Raw genomic sequence first — 6188 nt, 5'->3', positions numbered from 1 at the left:
TGTGAGAAATGCCCCTTTTCAGCAGGACAGAGCAAGCAGTTGCCTGGTAAATAAGGCAATATCCAAATTAAAATCAAGGGTTAATTGGGGAGCTGATATGAAGCAGGTCTGCACACTCTGGAGTGGTGCTGTGAGCGGGCACAAATCACGGGTGATGTTTGCGTGGAATTGCAGCTCTGTGAGATGCCACCCAAGGCTGGTGGGATTCCTTTTAGTGACTTGGAGTATGTATGGTTTCCAGATGTCTCTTATTTAACATTAAGAAAGACCCTTTTATTTTTTTTTTTTTTGCTTTCCTGCACTCGTGACTTGATATTCCTGGGAATGCTGGAGGTGACGTACAGGGATGTTCTGCACAGAGCAATCCAGCCGTGCTGGGTGAGTGGGCTCAGACATCTGCATAGTATCATTCCCCTGTCACCAGCTGATGGTGGTATAATTAGAAAAGTCATTAATCCTTGCTCAGCAGCGCTGGAAACTATTTATAGCAAGGTAGAAAACCCTGCACGTGAGGCGAGGGTGGATGTAGAAATTGCTTCTGGTGGCATGTGTGTTGTGGGGCCCAAAGCAAGGAGGTAATTTGCTTCTGGGAGGGAACTTCCCCTTCTGGCCATGTACAGACAGGTGCAAACTGCCTCCTCTGCCCGAGGTATTACCCTCTGGGCTGGCTGTGGGGGATTGCTTTGGGCATCCCCTGCAGGCTGTCACCATCCTGGGCTCGAGGGGCCTGAGAAGAGCCTCATGGTGCCCGTGGAAGGAGGCTCTTGTGGGTGCCTGCCCGGCTGGTCTGCACCTCCCATCGCTGTGGGCAGCCTGTGCCACGTCCCACCCCACGCTGCTCAGCCCTGGGCTCAGCCATGGGCAGTTTTCAGAAGGCTTTGGCAGGTCAGGACCCACCACTCACCTCTCCCCCCGCCCCAGTTCTCCCGTGGCAGCTGTACCTGTTCCCTCGGTGTGTCACCACTCCCTGACTCCAGACTGATGCTGCTGGTGTGGGCAGAGGTTGGTCCCTGAGCCAGAGCAGAAACTGGGGCATTGGCCGTGCTCAGTAAGCCAGAGGCCAGGGAAGCTGCTATTTACAGGTTCCAAGATGCAGCTCAGCCCAGGCTCAGGTCCACGTTTTCCCTGTGCCAGAGCCAATCTTTCCGCTCGAGGGGCTCCATCATCTCCCAGTGCCTGGGCTTTGCCCTGGTGCCAGCCCCCCAGTGCCCATTCCCCGCTCCCAGCACCAGGGCAGGGGCTGCAGGAGGGCTGGGAGGGACCCTGAACTGTCTGGAGCAGGAAGGAGGCTGCAGTGGAGAAGGGCTGGAGGTTGGACGTGTGCGAGGAGCCCCCGGGGCTGGTGTGGAGGTAACTCCTGCTGGGCAGGGGAGCACTGGGGGCAGCTGGGGGAGTGGGGAACTGGGGGAGCCGTGCTGGGGTCAGCTGAGGTGGCATCGATCCGAGAAACGCTCCTGTTGTCGAGTTAAACACTTCACTGGGTTCTGCCTAGTGAGGCACAAATAGCCTGTCTGTGTGCTGGCAGCCAGGCAGCAGCGGAACCACAGGGGAAATATGTTTCTGTCTGGGCTTGCTGCATCTTCCAGGCTTTGCTGGGAGGATTTCTCAGAAGAGAGAGGAGAATTATTGTAGCCTCTGACATTGGCGGACCAAGCCTTGCCCTCCTCAGCAAGGGGACTGAAATCCCTCTCACAGAGGCCTGGTGGGCAGCTGCTCCCTTCTGTGGCTGCAGGGTGGGCAGCAGGGGTGAGGGAGAGGACCTGTTGGAGACGGGGCACCCGCTGTTCCAGCACTGCAGGAAATCCCAGGGCTGGCTTTGGCTGTCAGGGGCTGCACTGGGGCTCTGTGCTGTGCCTGTGGTGAGCCGGGATGATGAAAGGTGACCTCGGAAATTGCAATTCCAAACATCTTCCCCTCTCTGGGAACGGTGGCATTGTTCCCAGTGTTTCAGGCTGGGACTGCCTGGGGCTCTTTGTTTAAGCTCCCTGGGTGCTGCAATTCTAGCACAGAGCCAACGTGGCTCTTCCAGAGCCGGAAATCCTGGAAGGCGGCTGCGGATCAGCCTTTGTTATCCTGAGGATTAAAAACTGCGGTTGGGGATGAACTGACAAAATCAAAGGAACTTATCCAGGGACATCCTGCGGGCATATTTAGCAGTGTGATGGAGCCAGGGTCAGCCACTCCTTCAGCTGGCAGCAGGGCCCACAAACCCCAGGGAAGAGGCACGGAGGGTTTTAAACACGCCCAGCAAACTTTGCTTTGCAAAGAACCTGCTGCTGTCCACTCTGATTTCAGTGCTGAACATCAGGAAAGGAGAATTCCAAAGGGCACCGTGCCTCAGTGCAGGAAATGGAACCTGGAGAGCACAATACAGCCCGAGGGAGGGAAGGGGAACAGCTCATGCAGAGAGGAACACCAGATGTTGCTGCATTGCACAGTGGAGCATCATTTCTCCTCTCCTCAGAACTCACTCCTGAATCCACAGGCTGACATTTGATTGCAGGAGTTCCAGGGGTCTGGAATGGTGTCCCCTGGACAGTGTGGCATTCACCACGTGTCAGCTGCTTTACTGGACTGAGACAGGAAGGAGATTTTTGAAGTGAAAGATGCAGCTCCTTGCAGCAATCCCCCTCCACCTGACAAGGTGACCCACACCCAGCCCTGGTGCTGCTGTGCTTGGGCAGGTTTTGCAGTGTCCTTTGGTGAGCTCTGATGTGCAGGCACTGAGCTGTGAACACACACAGCAGCTGGGCCTCCCCCTGCCCTGTGAAAAACCAAAGTATTACCTTCCCTTTGCTTGTTTCCCTTCCTCCAGTGCCTTTGCCTCGCCCCCGACCTGTGCCACGGCCGCTGATTAGGAAAATGGCTTTGAAGAAGCAGGTTTCTCTTCTTCCTCCCTGGGGAAAGGAGGGTAAAGAGCTCTCACACAAGGGCAGATCAATAGTCCTGCAGAGCCTGGTTCTCTGTCATCCTCAGGGCTCTTTGCTGCCCCAGGGCTGAGGGTCCCATGAGGGGAACCCCCAAATGCTGCTGTGCTGGGCGAGGGCTGTGCCTTCAGCCTTGCTTGCAGGGGCCTGGATCCCTGCACACCCTAATTAATGTCAATCAACTGCTGACCAGATAATAGGTCCGTATTTAATTGGTGGTTGAAGAAGATTTTGCTGAGCAGCCCCGTGGGGTGATGGTTACTGGACCATGTGCTTGCCATGGGCAGTGCTTGGCTTGGCCCTTGGGAGGAAGCAGAGCTGGTGGAATGGGCAAATTAATCAGCATGACTGCCCACCAGAGGAAAACCAGAGAGAAATGGATTTTTTTCTTATGGAAGGGAAAAAATATAGAGTTCCCATAAAAATACAAGGAATCTGAAATAATTCATTCCCATAACGTGTTTGGGGGAAGGGTGAGCTTCCTCTAGGCAGGGAGGTTGGGTGGGAAATTCAATTCCTGCCTGGGCTGCAGGGCTGGGGGTGCCTCCTGTGCTGGCTCAGGGTGTGTGCAGGGCCAGGCTGGGAGTGCTGGGAGGGGAACCCCCGTGCAGGTGGCGTGGGGACACCTCAAGAACCAGCCCGAGACATCATCAGAGTGTTTCCTTCCCAGCCAGCGCCGGCTCTGCACGTTCATCCCTCTGTCCTGATCATCCGAGGCAGCCCAGCACGGCCAGAGCCTTTCCAGGGAGGAATCAGCTCCAGTCTGAGCTCTGCTTTGTTCCGTGGCTGCCGTAACCTCCCCTTCTGTGGAGAATAAGATGTTAAAGAGCTTTTGAAAATGATCAAACCCTTCAGCTTCACTACTGTGATTAATCAATCACAGCTGCTGCTTTACAGCTCCTTGTTTTGATGTGTCTCAGGTTGTTCCAAAGTTAGCCCAGCTCAGGGCCAGGAAACACATTCCTGAGCCCTGCAGGGTGCTGGGATGGAGCAAAAGCTGAATTTTCAGCATTATTTCCAACATTTTTTGTGCCTGTGCTGCCATTCATTACCAGGGAGCATGGGATGCTCCTAGGAATTACATAATCCTAAAAAAAAATTTGAGGAAGGGATTTAAGAACCATCCCTTCCCTGGATGGCAGCTGCATCATTGCAAATATTGTCTGATCTGCCCTTCTTAGCGCTGAAGTATCTGAGACTCCAGGTGGCAGCTCTGGAGGGTTTGTGTCAGTTTTGGAGGCTTAGTTAAATGTTCCTTAGCACTTACTTTTTTTTACAGCTAAAGAGCCAAGCAGGATCACGAAGCATCACAGCTCAGATAGTTTGTAAAACTGCTGTCAAGCCGATTAAGCTGGAAATGGAAAATTTGTTGGTGAAGTCTTTTCTAATATTTGTGTGATAGGGGGTGATTTAAAGTCCATTTCACTGCTGAGGTGAGGCCCCAGGTAACAGGCAGCAAAAGAGCAGTGGCACAGCTCAGCCTGCTGCATTGCACAAACAGAATCCCCGAGACAAAGTATGTTTACTTTGTCTGCAAAGTATATTTAGCAGAAACAAATCAAACCACACAGACTCGCTTCTCGAAGGTCCTGCCAACACCCCCTTAGTGCCTCTGAGCCATGGCTGGGCTGGGGGTGCCTCAGAGCTCTCCCAGGCCCGTTTTTGCTCCTCGGTGAGCGCAACAACTGCTTTCCAAAAGGGTGAACTGCTCAAGGTGCAGCATTTTTATCAGGCAGAGCTGACACCTGGACAGCAGAGCAGGCTGGGGAGAAGAGGGGGAGCCCTGTAAGTGCCCTGGTTAGCCAAAGGTCCCAGAGGGGAATGATGAACACTTGCTTTCACCCGGCTTTGGAAGTGAATCTTGGCACACGAGGCATCTGAGCCCCTGTTCCTCCCGACTGCCGGGAGCTGCAAAGCCTTTGAGCCACCTCCCCTCCCCTGCAGAGGCCCAGCACCCTCATCCCTGCTGAGGGACCTGCTGAGGTGGATTGGAGCCAGATTAACTGCCTTTGTCCTGGTTGTTTGCACAGCTGCACACCTGGAAATGTCGCCTCGCAGGGCTTGAAGCACAACGTCTCTGCTCCACCACGTTCCCGTCTCTTACCTCACCTGCAAGGCTCGTCTGCTGGCAAATGAGGTGCCTGCTAATTCAGCAGAGCTGGGATGGAAACCCTCCCTGGTACCAGGCAGACCGTTGCAGGCAGAAAGGAGGGCACTGAGATGACATTGCTGCTGCAGGTGTGTGTTGGCAGAGGGTGGATGGGAGTGTGCTCACCTACACCCTGGCTCCCAGGACTGTCAGGGGGAATTCTCAAGTGGTTTTGCCTGGGCATATTGTGCACAAAGACAAGGAAAATCCACCCTCTTTCCAGATTCAGCTGTTCCTGGATGTCAGAGTGGAGACAGGGTTTGGTTGGAGCCTGGCTCTGTGTCACAGCCTCCCGTGTGCCTGGTGCTGTGTTAGGGATGGTCTCCCCATCATGTACAGTTTGCAGGGGTCTGCGTCCTCCCCAGTTTCTCCTTTCCCTGATTATTGCCTTGCCCTCCTCTGCTCTGTCCCTGGCCTGGGGCACTCGTTCATTGCCTGCTGCCTCCCCTGAGGCCACAACCACGCTTTGGCTGAAGACAAACCCACCCCGTTTTCTCTGGTATCTGCTCTCCTCCTCCAGCTGCTTTGAGGGAGCCATTCCTGCCCTGCCTCCTGCTGTCCCCGTGTGCTGAGCGTGGCAGGTGCCTGCAGTGCCAGGCGTGCCTGCTCCATAAATCCCGGGTATTAAAATGAGTGTGTCATCTGCAAAAGTGTGAGTCTGTAAGTAAATATGTTCCCCCTGGCACCTGTGATACCCTTCACAGCCTCTGCCCTGCAAATCAGACCTGCACATCCTTCTGTTTTCACAGTGAGGAAAATCACAGGATCGTGGGATGGCTTGGGTTGGAAGGGACAGTAAAAATCATCCCGCCGTGGGCAGGGACACCTTCCACTAGCCCAGGTTGCTCCAAGCCCCATCCAACCTGGCCTTGGACACTTCCAGGGATGGGGCAGCCACAGCTTCTCTGGGCAACCTGTGCCAGGGCCTCCCCACCCTCACAGGGAGGAACCTCCTCCCAAAACTGATCCAAATCTCCCTTCTTTCCGTTCAAAGACGTTTCCCCCGCGTCCTGTCGCTCTCTGCCCGTGTCAGAGCTGCCCCCGAGGAGGCGGCCGGGGGATGCGGGGCCCGGGGGCTGCGGGGGCTGCGGGGCTGCGGAGCCCGCGGGATG

Source organism: Neopelma chrysocephalum, unplaced genomic scaffold, assembly GCF_003984885.1.
Source record: "Neopelma chrysocephalum unplaced genomic scaffold, ASM398488v2 Primary Assembly neopelma1_367, whole genome shotgun sequence".
In the NCBI taxonomy this organism is placed as follows: domain Eukaryota; kingdom Metazoa; phylum Chordata; class Aves; order Passeriformes; family Pipridae; genus Neopelma; species Neopelma chrysocephalum.
This window is presented reverse-complemented; position numbering follows the sequence as displayed.